Source organism: Theropithecus gelada, chromosome 15 (genome assembly GCF_003255815.1).
Source record: "Theropithecus gelada isolate Dixy chromosome 15, Tgel_1.0, whole genome shotgun sequence".
In the NCBI taxonomy this organism is placed as follows: Eukaryota; Metazoa; Chordata; class Mammalia; order Primates; family Cercopithecidae; genus Theropithecus; species Theropithecus gelada.
The window spans coordinates 86,927,131-86,942,157 of record NC_037683.1 but is presented as its reverse complement, the minus strand read 5'-3'; the positions used below and the strand labels follow the sequence as shown (position 1 = coordinate 86,942,157).

Below are 15,027 nucleotides of genomic sequence, written 5' to 3'. Positions count from 1 at the left end.
CTAAGGAAAACTTTTTCTGTGATCTTGGAGCCTTACTCATATTTTGTGACCTTGAGCTACAGGCTCCGACATTGCACTAAGACCAAGGATTTGAGGGTTTCCTCACTGACTTTGACTTCAGGCTGACACACCGTTGCAAATTATTTCACCTGCCACCATGTAAGTTCCTTTTCTGTTACAAGCACACTCTCCTATACACAAAAATGTAAACACACCCAAATTATTCTCAGAAGTAAAAAAATATATGGAAAGAAAATAGAAAGAAAAAATTCTTTGGGAATAGATGTCACATGAAACAACCTTTTTCAGTTACTTTTGTGCTTTTGCTCATTGGTATGAGAGATGGTGGTGTGGAGGTAGACTACTTCTAACATTCTGATTCGAGATCTGCTTGTTAAAATAATAATAATAACAAAGAGCTTACTCATGGATTTCTTGTTTATCCTCAGAATTACCAGTTCATTATTTAAAAGAAGTACATCCTGATTTTTTAGTAGAAATTGACAGAGAAAAAACGTTGTCCATCAGTGGACATTATTATCTATACATTACTTATCTGATTAAAAAAAAAATTAAGCTGGGAGGATGAGGTCCGTGCAGCCCTGACCTCAGCAACTCCTCTTTCCCATGTTCCCCTCTCTTCCCCATCAGGGAATCACCACCTATTTCTATGGGAATTGTACCATGGAAGATGGCAAACTGGCCCAAGACTTTCGGCACTCACAGAACCTCAGTGCCTACAACACCCGGCTCTTCAAAGAGGTCGACAGAGAAGTGAAGCCCCACTACGAGGTGCGGCTGGCTTCCGTGCTCGGCACAGAGCCTTCCCTGGACTCCGACGTGACTTCCAAGCTGAAGAGCTATGAATTCTGGAAAATCCTTTCCAGGTGACCCGGGGGAACTACGTGCCCATCCTCCAGAAGGTGGTGGAGCAGCTGGAGAAAGCCAAGGAGTATGCAGCCAACAGCCACCAGGAGTAGATGCTGGCCCAGTACATAGAGAGCTTCACCCAGGACTCCACAGAGGCCCACAAGAGGGGCTCCCGCTTCTGGATCCAGGACGAAGGCCACATCGTGGAGAGTTATATCGGGTTCATCTAGAGCTACCATGACTCCTTTCGTTCCCGAGGAGAGTTTGAAGGCTTCGTAGCTGTGGTGAATAAGGCCATGAGTGCCAAGTCTGAGCGGCTGGTGGCGAGGGCAGAGCAGCTGCTGAAGGAGTTGCCCTGGCCCCCAGCCTTGGAGAAAGACAAGTTCCTCACCCCCGACTTCACCTCCCTGGATGTTCTCACCTTCGCTGGCTCTGGCATCCCTGCCGGCATCAACATCTCCAACTACAATGACCTGAGACAGAAGGCAGGCTTTAAGAACGTGTCACTGGGGAAAGTGCTGGCTGTGGCCTGCGCCATGCAGTGGGAGCAGCTCACCGTTCTGGAGGAGAATGACAAGGACCTGTACATCCTCTGGAAGGGGCCCTCCTTCGATGTGCAGTTGGACCTGCATGAGCTGCTGGGCTATGGCAGCGGCAAGCTCTTCCTGCAGGATGAAAAAGGAGCATTCAACTTTGACCAGGAGACAGTGATCAACCCAGAGATGGGAGAGCAGATTCAGAGCTGGTACGGAGCGGGAAGAACTGGGACTGCAAGTTCAGCACCATTGCCTCCAGCTACAAAGAGTGCCAGGCTGAGAGCATGGGCCTCTACCTCTGTCTCCACCCGCAAGTGCTGGAGACCTCTGGCTTTGAGGGGGTTCACGCGGAGGAGGTGATGTGCCTGTACTGGCTCAACATGGCTCAGGCTGGGCTGCTCGGCTCTGGAGTTCTACACACATGAGGCCTCCAACTGGCGGCAGGCCCATATGCAGGCCCGGATTGTGATCCTGAGAGTCTTACTAGAGGCTGGCGAGGGACTTGGTACCATCACTCCCACCGCAGGTTCCGACGGGTGCCCGGATGCCCGGGTCCGTCTCGACCACAGCAAAATCCAGCTTGTGGGCCAGCCTGCCCTAGAGCGCTTCCTGGGGAGACTTCAGGTGCTGAAGTCCACAGGGAATGCAGCTGGAGGATGCGCCCTGTACGAGAGGTATGCGGCTGTCACTGATGTGCCCGCCCGAGGGCTTCCTCACCCTCAGGGACATGGTGCTGCTGCATAAGGAATCTCAGAAGCTCATCGTTCAGCCCAACATTCGCCTTGAAGGCTCAGATGTGCAGCTTCTGGAATAGGAGGCCTCAGCTGCTGACCTCATCCGATCCTTCTCTGAGCATTTCCCAGAGGATGGACTTGAGTTGGAGGACATCCTCACACAGCTGGCAACAGTCGACGCCCGATTCTGAAAGGGCCCCAGTGAGGCGCCATCTGGCCAGGCTTGTGGAAGATGTGTGTGGCCTCTCCCCCAACTCCATCAAACCAAGGCTGCAAGTGGCCCTCCATTCGTGTGTGTATTTAGGGGCTAGGAGAGGGGGAGGGGCAGGAGCTTGGACCTTGGTACTACCTCAGCTGAGGGTGGTGACATTAACCCCTTCCATTTGTCAGCACCTTCCAGCTTGCCAAGTGCTTCCCCTCTGTGATCTCATTTCATATGCACTGCCATATGTGGAGTGAGCAAGACAGGGCTCACTAGCCTGCCTACCAGATGAAGAAATGGCAGTTCTGAAAAGTCACCGGTCTAGATCCTGCAGATGGCATGTGACAGCTAGGGTTCAAAACATTCTCCCCAAATCCAATGCTCCTCACATATTACTTTTATAACTAGACAAATAAATATTAGAGACAACCACCAAAAAAAAAATTAAAAATAAATAAAAAAACAAAATACCTTCCTTGGTGAAAAGGCTCCAAGGAGATCCCAGTGATTTCCCATGTCCTAGTGTTCACTGATTTTTGTAATTCCCTCCCTGTGATGATTAATACATCTAGGCTATAGTGCCCCACTACTTAACCAAACATCAATCTAGATATTGCTATAAAGGTATTTTGTAGATGTGGTTAACGTTTATAATTAGTTGCCTTTGAGTAAAGGAGATTACTGTGGACAACATGAGTTCGTTTTGTTCAATCAGCTGAATGTGTTGAGAACAAAAAGCTGAGATGTCTCAGAGAAGAAAAAAATTCTACTTCAAGACTGAAGCTTCAACTTCTGCCTGAGTTTCCAGCTCATCAAACTACCTATGGGTTTCAGGTTTAGAAACCCACACCGTTTTTTGAGCTAATCCTTAAGGTAAATCTCGTGTATGTTCTATTGTCTCTGGAGAACATTGGCTGATAAACTCCCCTTGAGCATGGGAGAGACTTGTATCTTAATTCTGACGGATAGAATATGGGAAAGGTGATAGCATGTCACTCCTGTGATTGCATTGTATTTTATAAGATCCTGTCATAGCAGACTAGAAACAAAGTCTTCCCTTGTGGGCTTAATGAATTTATGGTTATGTTGAAGAGGCCCACATAACAAGTAATTTCAGTGGAGTCTATTAATCATGGGTTATTCTGGGACCCGAGGGTGGCCCCCATATGGCAACCAGTAAAGACAGGGCCCTAAATTGCATCATCATACCTTCTACTAATAACCCAAATGAGGGAGGAAGTTCATTCTTCCTCAGTTGAGCCTTCAGATGAGCATACATGTTGGCTCTCATTTTGACTGCAACCTTGTGAGACCCTGAGAAGATGACCAAGCTAAGCTGTGCCTTACCTCCTGACCCATGGAAACCAGGAGATAATGCTATCAGCTGCTAAGTTTGAGACAATTTGTTATACAGTAATAAAAAAAAAATTAATCCACCTTCCAACACAGAAGAGATATTTTTATGAATAGAATCTATTAGTGTTAATCAGTTTTGATACTTTTTTAACAAAGAAACCCCTTTTTATAATATAAAATAATATTAACATAGGACTTTAACTTAGTTTTCAAATGCCATAAAAATATGTGTGTATGCTGTGCTATAAAAGAGGGTGATAAGAGAGATACGGAGATAGGAAGATGTAGCAAGAAAGATGCAGATGGAGGATGCAGAAAGAGGAAAGGATAATTAGTAAATGTGAAATTAATCATGTCAGACTAAAGAAATGACTTTATATACTACAACTCAGACCAAAATGGCATTTAATTGACATAGATTCTGTAAAATATTCTGTTGAGAAATGTTATTACTTTAGCAAATGAGCCAAAATATGTTGTCCAGAAAAGTAAAATTTTCAAAAATTAACAACAAAAACATGTAAATGTGCTGAGTGCAGTGGCTCACGCCTGTAATCCCAGCACTTAGGGTGGCCAAGAAAGGTGGATTGCTTGAGCCCAGGAGTCTGAGACCAGCCTGGGCAACACGGTGAAATTCCATCTCTAAAAACAAAAACTCCAAAAATTATCAAGGCATCGTGGCACACTTCTGTAATCGCAGATACCAGGAAGGCTGAGGATCACCTGAGCTTGGGACGTCAAGGCTGCAGGGAGCTGTGATCTTGCACTGTTATCTAGCCTGGGTGATGGAGTAAAACACTGTCTCAAAAAAAAAAAAAAAGTAAGGAAAGAAGGAAAATATACACTTCAGCTTTTTGGAAAAGATTTATATGTACTTTAAAAAAAAATTCGTTGAATTTTGTTTTTCATTTAGAACTATATATAATCATAAGTAAGCAAAACAATCCAGTGTCAAATAGACTTATTAAAGAATCTTACTTTATTTTATTTTTAAGAATTTTTTCTTAGGGATGGGGTGATATAGTTTGGATATGTGTTCTCACTCAAATCTCATGCTGAATTTTAATCTCCAGTATTGGAGGTTGGGAGTGGTGGGAAATGATGAAATCATCGGTGTGGATTTCTCATAAATAGTTTACCACCATCCTTTTGGTGCTGTTCTTGCGATAGTGGTAACTTATCATGAGGTCTGACTGTTTAAAAGTCTATGGCATCTTGCTGTCTCTGTTGCTCCCCATGTGACATGCCTACTCCCCCTCTGCCTTCCATGATGATTGGAAGCTTCTTGAAACTTCCCCAGAAGCAGATACCGCTATGCTTCCTGAATAGCATGCTGGAACTGCAAGCCAATTAAACCTCTTTTCTTTATAAATTATCCGATACCAAGTATTTCTTTCTAGCAGTGCAAGAATGGCCACTAGAACCTTTTCTGGAAAAATGGTGGATAGGAAGTGGGACTAACTTATAGCTCTCCCTGGGATGGACAGAGCAGCATATGGGGATTCACATCGTGAAGTTTTGTTCCAAGAACTACCACAGGAACATGTCAGAAAAGCCAAGAGAATCACTGAAGGAAGCAGCTTGCCACTGCAGGCTCTATGAGACCTCTGAAAACCAGTGAGTATGCAAAGTGTGAGGGGGAATGTTCACCCCCAAGCACACATCCTCACTGGGGAACCTGAATATCCAGATCACAAGAGAGGGATTTGGCCTTGCCTGGAGCTGAGATAAATGTAGAGAGCCAAGTGAACTATGCGGGTAGAGGAAGCACAGGAAGAGCCCTGTGGGCACTCACAATCCCCAGGGAAGCTATTCCTGACTTTGTCTCACAGTGGTCCTTGGGGAGGGCTTCCAGCCAGTGAAACTGAGGAAAAACCACAGGGAGAAGAAAACTTCCAGCTAAAGTTTGTAACAACTTCGAGCAAACATGAAGTTTTCTAGACAGAATCCAGGGGAGGAGGTGAACAGGGAGTGCAGATACAAGCACAGAAACTGCAGCAGGCAGGGAGGCATGAAACCTGAAAGCCCTGCTTGCTTTCTCAGAGGGGAGGCTTGTATCTTGGGGCAAGTTTTCAGCCCTGCTCACTGGCTGCCTGGAAGTAAACTAGGTGCTGCTGGGGGGACATGATGGCAGTGAGACTGGCCTTCTGGGCTGCATGGAAGCTGGGTGATGCCTGTAATTGGTGGCTTTTCCCCACTCTCCTAGTGACCTGTATGAAGCAGCAGAAGCAATCAAGAGTCCCCTGGGAACATAACTCCCTTGGCCTCAGAACTACACCCCCATCCCCCACAGCATCCACAGCAAGCCCCACCAAAGGAGAGTCTGAGCTCAAACATGCCTAACCCCGCCCCCTCTGATGGTCTTTCTCTACTCACCCTGGTAGCTGGAAATAAAGGACATAATCTCTTGGGAGCTCTATGGCACTGGCCACTGCCTGAGAAACCGGAATACTTATCCAGGTGATCCTAGGGCAAGCTTGTGTCCTCTCTACATTACCACAGCTGATGTTCTCTTGAAAGCACCACCTCCTGGCTGGAGGCCAACAAACACAAAACTAGCTCACTAAGCAAACATAAAGCCAAGGACCTCCACAGAGTCCATTTCACTCCCCTGCTACCTCAACTGGAGCAGGCACTGGTATCCATGGCTGAGAGACCTGAAGAAATATCACATCACAGGACTCTTTGCAGACACTCCCCAGTACCAACCAGAAGTCCTTTAGCCTGAATGAGTGGCTAGACCTGAAACTAGGCCTCATAAAACTTAAAAAATTAGCACCAGGTGGCCCTAGATAGGGTCCCACCCTGCCTCGATAGGGTCCCACCCTGATAGGGTCCCACCCTGCCAATTCTGGGAAACAACCTCATGGGGTCCCACCCTGCCAATTCCGGGGGTCCCACCCTGCCTCGAAGTTCCCAGAATCAACAACTCCAGGAAAGAACCTCATAAGGTCCTGCTCTAACCAATTAGAACAAGACACCTTGCTCAGGCCATAGCTAGACCCAATTATTTTGCGCCTTAAGCTTTGTTTGAATTTCGTGCCATAAGCTGTGTTTGAACTTGTGTTTGCCTATATAAACAGCCTGTAACAAGCAGTCAGGGTCCCAGGGCCAACTTAGAGCTTGGGACCCTAGCGCGCTAGTAATAAATAACTCTCTGCTGTGAACCTCGTGTCGGTGATCCTTCGCGGCGACCCCTGCCCAGGAGGAAATCGAGAGTTCGGTTCCAACAGACCCAGAAGAGAAATAACGATCACTGCAGTTCAGATTTTAGGAAACTCCATCCCTAGGGGAAGGGGGAGAGCATTACAAAAAGGGAATACCCCATGTGACAAAAGAATCTGAACAATAGCTCTTGAGCCCCAGATCTTCTCTCTGACATACTCTACCCACCTGAGAAGGAACCAGAAAAGCAATTATAGTAATATGACAAAACAAGGTTATATAACACATAGAAAAGATCACACTAGCTCACCAGCAATGGATTCAAACCAAGAACAACTCCCTGAATTTTCAGAAAAAGAATTCAGAAGATCTATTAAACTACTCAAAAAGCACCAGAGAAAGGTAAATACCAACTTAAAGAAATAAAAAAAAATACAGGATATGAACCAAAAAAAAAAAAAAACTCCAGAGAAATAGATAGCATAAATAAAAAACAATCACAGCTTCTAGAAATGAAGGACACACATTAGAGAATTGCAAAATACTCTGGAATGTCTCAGCAATGGAAATAAATAACTAGGAGAAAGAACTTCAGAGCTTGAAGACAAAGCTTTTTGATTAACTGAATCCAACAAAGACAAAATAAAAAGAACCCAATCTGACAAAGACAAAGAAAAAATGAACAAAATCTCCAACAAGTTTGAGATTATGTTAAATGACCAAACCTAAGAATAATTGGTGCTCCGGAGGAAAAAGAGAAATCTAAAAGTCTGGAAAACATCCTTGAGGGAATAATTGCGGAAAACTTCCTTGGCTTTGCTAGAGATGTAGATATCCAAATACAAAAAGCTCAAAGTGCCCAGGCAATTCATTGCAAAATGATTATCATCTAGGCACATAATCACCAAGTTATCTAAATGCAAGATGAAGGAAAAAATCGTAAGAGCTCTGAGGCAAAACCATCAAGTAACCTTTAAAAGAAAACCTATCATATTAACAGTAGATTTTTCAGAAGAAACTCTGCAAGCTAGAAGGGATTGTGGTCCTGTCCTAGCCTCCTTAAAAAAAGAATTATCAGCCAAGAATTTTGTATCCAATCAAATTAAGCTTCATAATGAGGAAAAATACAGTCTTTTTCAAATAAACAAATGCTGAGAAAATTTGCTACTAGCAACACAGCACTACAAAAACTGCTAAAAGGAGCTCTAAATGCTGAAACAAATCCTAAAAGTACACCAAAATAGAATCTCCTTAAGGCATAAATCTCACAGAACTTATAAAACAATAACACAATGAAAAAAAAAATAAAGTATTCAGGCAACAACTAGCACAATGAATAGAATAGTACCTCAATTCTCAATACCAATGCTGAATGTAAATGACCTAAATGCTCCACTTAAAAAATATAGAATGGCAGAATGAATAGCGATTCACTAGCCAAATATCTGCTGCATTTATGAGACTCATCGAACACATAAATACTCACATAAACTTAAAGGGGTGGAAAAAGATATTCCATGCAAATGGACATCAAAAGAGCGCAGGAGTAGTCATTCTTATATCAAACAAAAGATACTTTAAAGCAAAAACAGTTAAAAAAAGACATTATATAATGAATAAAGAACTAGTCCAACAGCAAAACATCATAATCCTAAATATACATGCACCTAATCCTGTAGCCCCCAAATTTATAAAACAGTTACTACTAGACCTAAGAAATTAGATAGCAGCAACACAATAATAGCAGGGAATTTGAATACTCCATTGACAGTACTAGACAGGTTATCAAGACAGAAAGTCAAATGGTTTAAAGTATATACTGGAACAAATGGACTTAACAAATATTTACAGAACATTCTACCCAACAACTGCAGAATATACATTTTATTTACCAACACATGGAACATTATCCAAGCTAGACCATATGGTAGGCCACAGAACAAGTCTCAAGAAATTTAAGAAAATCAAAATTATATCAAGTACTCTCTCAGACCACAGTGGAATAAAATTGTAAATCAACTCCAAAAGGAACCATCAAGCCCACGCAAATACATGGAAATTAAATAACCTGGTCTTAAATGATTGTTGGGTCAACAATGAAATCAAGGTGGAAATTTAAAAATTCTTTGAACTGGATGATAATAGTGACACAACCCATCAAATCTTCTGGGATACAGCAAAAGCAGTGCTAAGAGAAAAGTTTATAGCATTACACTACCTACATCAAAAAGTCTGAAAGAGCACAAATAGACAATCAAGTTCACACCTAAAGAAGAAAGAAAGAAGAACAAATAAAACCTAAACTCAACAGAAGAAAATAAATAACAAAGATTAGAGAAGAACTAAATGAAATTGAAACAAACAAAAAAAATACAGAAGATAAATGAAACAAAAAGCTGGTTCTTTGAAAAGATAAGCAAAATCGATATATCATTAGCAAGATTAACCAAGGAAAAAAAGATCCAAACAACCTCAATCAGAAATGAAATGGGAGCTATTACAACTGATACCACAGAAATACAGAGGATCTTCAAGGCTACTATGGACACCTTTACACACTCAAGCTAGAAAACCTAGAGGAGATGGCTAAATTCCTGGAACTATACAGCCCTCTTGGATTAAACTAGGAAGAAATAGAAACTGAACAGATCAATAACAAGCAGCAAAATTAAAATGGTAATTTTAAAATTGCCAATAAAAAAAGGTCCAGGATCAGACAGATTCACAGCTGAATTCTATCAGACATTCAAAGAAGAACTGGTACCAATCCTGTAGACACTATTCAAAAGATAAAGAGGAAATCCTCCCTAAACCATTCTATAAAGCTAGTATCACCCTAATACCAAAAACCAGGAGCACACACAACCAAAAAAAAAAAAAAAAAAAAAAAGAAAAGAAAGAAAGAAAGAAAGAAAGAAAAGAAAACTACAGACCAATATCTATGATGAACATAGGTGCAAAAATCCCCAACGAAATACTAGTGAACCAAATTCAACAGCATATCAAAAAGATAATCCACCATGATCAAGTGGGTTTCATACCAGGAATGCAGGGAGGGTTTAACATATGTAAGTCAATACATGTGATACAGTTCATAAAGAGAATTAAAAACAAAAATCACATGATCATCTCGATAGATGCAGAAAAAGCAGCACTTGACAAACTCCAGGATCCTTTTATGATTAAAACCGTCAGAAAAATTGGCATAAAAGAGACATTCCTTAAGGTAATAAAAGCCATCTATGACAAACCCACAGCCAACATTATACTGAAGCAGGAAAAGTTGAAAGTGTTCCCCCTGAAGAGTGGAAACGATAAAAGGATGCCCACTTCTATTCAACATAGTACTGGAAGTCCTAGCTAGTGCTATCAGACAAGGGAATAAAATTAAGGGCATCCAAATCAGTAAAGAGGAAATCAAATTGTTGCTGTTTGCTGATGATATGATTGTATACCTAGAAAACAGTAAAGACTACTCCAAAAAGCTCCTAGAACTGATAAATGAATTAAGCAAAGTTTCAGATAAAAAATTAACGTACACAAATCAGTAGCTTTCCTGTAAACCAACAGTGACAAAGCTGAAAGTCAAATCAAGAACTCAATCCCACTTTATAAAAGTTGCAAAAAAATGAAGTACTTATGAATATACCTAACCAAGGAGGTGAAAGACCTCTACAAGTAAAACTACAAAACACTGCTGAAAGAAATCATAGATGACATAAACAAATGAAAACACATCCCATGCTCATGGATGCATAGGATCAATATTGTGAAGATGACCTTACTGCCAAAAGCAATCTACAAATTCAATGCAATTCCCATCAAAATGCCACCATCATCCTTCACAGAACTAGAAAAAACAATCCTAAAATTCATCTGGAACCAAAAAATAGCCTGCATAGCCAAAGCAAGAGTAACCAAAAATAACAAATCTGGAGGCATCACATTACCTGATTTCAAAGTATTCTATAAGGTCACAGTCACCAAAACAGCATGGTACTGGTATAAAAATAGGCACATAGAACAATGGAATAGAATAAAGAACTCAGAAATAAACCCAAATGCTTACAGCCAACTGATCTTTGACAAAGCAAACAAAAACATAAAGTGGGGAAAAAACACCTTATTCAACAAATGGTGATGGAATAATTGGCAAGCCACATGTAGGAGAATGAAACTAGAACCTCATATCTCACCTTATACAAAAATCAACTCAAGATGGATCAGGGACTTAAATCTAAGAAATGAAACTATAAAAATTCTAGAAGGTAACATCCAGAAAATCCCTTCTAGACATTGGCTTAGTCAAGGATTTTATGACTAAGAACTCTAAAGCAAATGCAATGGAAACAAAGATAAATAGGTGGGACTTAATTAAACTAAAGAGCTTTTGCAGGGCAAAAGGAACAGTCAGCAGAGTAAACAGACAACCCACAGAGTGGGAGATAACCTTCACAACCTATACATCTGACAAAGACTAATATCCAGAATCTACAACAAACTTAGGCTGAGGCAAAGTCTCCATGCCCAAGAACCTAAAAGCAAATTCAACAAAACAAAGATAAATAGATAGGACTTAATTAAACTAAAAAGCTTCTGTATAACTAAAGAAATAATTAGTAAACAGATAACCCACAAAGTAGGAGAAAATCTTTATGAACTATGCATCTGACAAAGGTCTAACATCCAGAATCTACAGGAAATTCAAACAAATCAGCAAGAAAAAAAAATTCCATAAAATATTGGACTAAGGACATGAATAGACAATTCTCAAAAGAAGATGTACAAATTGCCAACAAACATATGAAAAAATGCTCCACATCACTAATTATCAGGGAAATGCAAATCAAAACCATAATGTGATACCACCCTACTCCCTCAAGAATGGCCACAATAAAAAAATAATAGATGTTAGCATGGATGTGGTGAAATGGGAATACTTTTACATTGCTGGTGGGAATGTAAACTCGTACAAACACTATGGAAAACAGTGTGGAAATTCCTTAAAGAATTATCAAATAAAAGTAGATATACCATTTGATACAGCAATCTCACTCTTGGGTATCTACCCAGAGGAAAAGAAGTCATACAAAAAAGACACTTGCATATGCGTGTTTATAGCAGCACAATTCACAGTTACAAAAATATGGAATCAACCCAAATGCCCATCAATCAATGTGTGGATAGAGAGAAAAAATGTGGCATATATATACCATGGAATACTACTCAGACATTAAAAAAAATGAAATAATGCAACCTGCATGGAATTGGAGACCATTATTCTAAGTGAAATCACTCAGGAATGGAAAACCAAACTTTCTGTGTTCTCACTCGTAAGTAGGAGCTAAGCTCTGTGGATGCAAAGGCATTAGTATGATACTTTGGACTTTGGGGACTTGTGGTAAAAGGTGGGAAGGGGTTGAGGGATATAAGACTACACATTGGGTACAGTGCACACTGCATGGGTGAGGGGTGCACCAAATTTTCAGAAATTGCCACTAAAGAACCTATCCATGTAACCAAACACCACCTGTTTCCCAAAAGCCTATTGAAATAAAAATGAAAATAAAAAGAATAATGAGAATTCGAACTAACAAAATAAAAATAGAGAGTGTGAAACTTAAAAAATAAAAAGAGAATGGTCTAATACAATGGGGTCTCACTATATTGCCCAGGCTGGTCTCGAACTCCTGGTCTTAAGCAATTCTCCTGCAGTAGCCTCCCAAAATGCTAGGATTACCGGTATAAGCCACCACTCCTGGTCAAGAATTCTATTTTAAATCATCATAAAACAGTACATGCACTTGGTAATTTCTGACATGCACTTGGGTAGGAAATTCAAAAATATAAAGAAAGTGACGGAATTGAAAGAAAAGACCTCCTTCTCCCAAAATCTTTCCCAAAGGTCAGGCCAGGGCAATAAACAATCTTTTTTGAACATCTAGATAGTGATCCAGGGCCATAGGGAATAACACCACAGGAGAAAGAAAATATATTCCAGAGTATACCATAGAGCAAATATATGCTTATATATGTATCGCCATGATTAATTCCATGTATTAACTCTGTGGATTTTTGACGTGACAGACTCTATAATTGTGACTCAACTTCTTTAAATTCTTTCTCTCACATTCTCTCTCTCTATATATATATACACACACACAATTATATAGGATTCTATATGGGTATATATACATATATAATTATATGTATTATATGTAATTGCACATATATATTATATGTGTTTATATGTACAATATACATATATGTGTAATTATATATAATATACACATATAGAATCCTATATAATTATCCATATATAATCTATCTACCTGTAAAGAGAGAGTGGGAGAGACAGATTTTGTGCATACATCTCTCTCTCTCTCTCACACACACGCACACACACAAACACAAATAATATTGGCTCTGTTCCTTTAGACAGTGTTGACTAATACAATGTGTATAAAATTACATCTATTTACATAAATGGCATTGTAATATGTAACACATTAGCAGTATCGCATGTCTTCTTATTTACTAATGATAGTGTAGACATTTTTATGTTCATAATGTACAAATACCCCTTATTGTCTTGACAGACATTCAATGACTGTCATATATACAAACCATGATTACCCAGGAGCATAAATTAAAATCATTTGTTTGCTTCTGAAGTATATGTAGATTCTATTCATCAGCTATTTCCACCACACTGCTGTTGACAAAATATCTCATAATTCAGTGGGTTACATCAGCATTATTCCCATGTTCATGGAACCAGTGGCTGTGCCTCAGGCTTTGTGTTGTCTAGACTTAAATCCAGATTGTAGGAAGGGTTCAGGTCTCTCTCCATTTATGTCTGTTTTGGAACCCTGGCTGAAACAGCTGAAGTTATGTTTGAGCATGCTCTTCTCATAGAGGATCACAGGCTTAAAGGACACAACGTTTAAGCACATTTAAGACCTCTGTTCTTCACGTATAGTCTACTGATCAATACAAATCAGATGTCTAAGGGCAACATCAAGAGAGCAAAAATATAAGCTCTTCCTATAACAGTATACAGGTTGAGTATCCCTTATCTGAAAGCTCGGGACCAAAAGTGTTTCAAATTTCAGTTTTTCTTTTTTTTTTCAGATTTTGAAATCTTTGCATATACACAGTGAAATATCTTGGAGATGGGATTGGACCCAAGTCTAAACAAAAACATATATTTATGTTTCATATACACCTTATATATATAGCCTAAATATTATTTTATGCAATATTTCAAATAATTTTGTGCATGAAAAAACTTTGTGTACATTGAACCATCAGGAAGCAAAGGTGTCACTATTTTAGACACCCCTGTGGACAATCTGGTTGCTTGACATCAACATCATTCCTGACTCTGAATGTATATGCTACAATAAGCAATCATTTTCTTATACTTAGTTACATATAAGTACTTGACATTCCATTGATACAGTGAAAAATTAATGTGTTCAAAGTAAGCAGCACAGTAGCATTATCAGAATACTTGTATCAATTGTTAATTTTAAATGTTTCTTCCAGATTCATCTGCCGCATTAATAATAGTTTTTGTCTTAGAACTCTGTTTGATTTTACAAACTATAATGGTTTCTTTTTCTGTTATGAATACATGCTGTTCTAGTCCTTCAACATGCCATCACATTTTCACCATGTTGTCTATAGGCGCTTTTTCTGCAGTGTTAACAATGTCATCTTCATCATCATTATTTTCAACATCACCTTGATTCAGAACTAATTTAACTATTTTACCATTGGCCAATGAAAGAACAACTGGAGCACCATTATCGATGTTAAAAAATGTCTTCCATACCCACTTCTTTCAGCTTACAAATGGCCTCTGAAGGTATATATATTTTTTTTCTCAAGTGACATACCCAATCTTTCAAAGTCACCACTCTGTGCATCATCACTATTGAACATGCTTGCAGGCCATAGGTTGTGCCAGGCGTGGGCAACTTTAGTCACTGTGTTCCAAGTGTTGACAACAGCATATATACAGCATCCTTCATGCTAAACTCCTTTTGAAAACTTTCCACACCCACGCCTCTGTTCATTCCTGCTAGCATGCTTTTCAACACAGTGTTTTTATATTTATTCTTCATTAATTTAAGGATACCCTGATCACAAGGCTAAA

General features: G+C 39.9%; 1 pseudogene; it reads left to right on the top strand.

Moving 5' to 3' along the window:
• The first annotated feature begins 627 nt into the window (after positions 1-627).
• Positions 628-2,451, top strand: LOC112607742 (annotated as a pseudogene).
• The last annotated feature ends 12,576 nt before the right edge of the window (positions 2,452-15,027 follow it).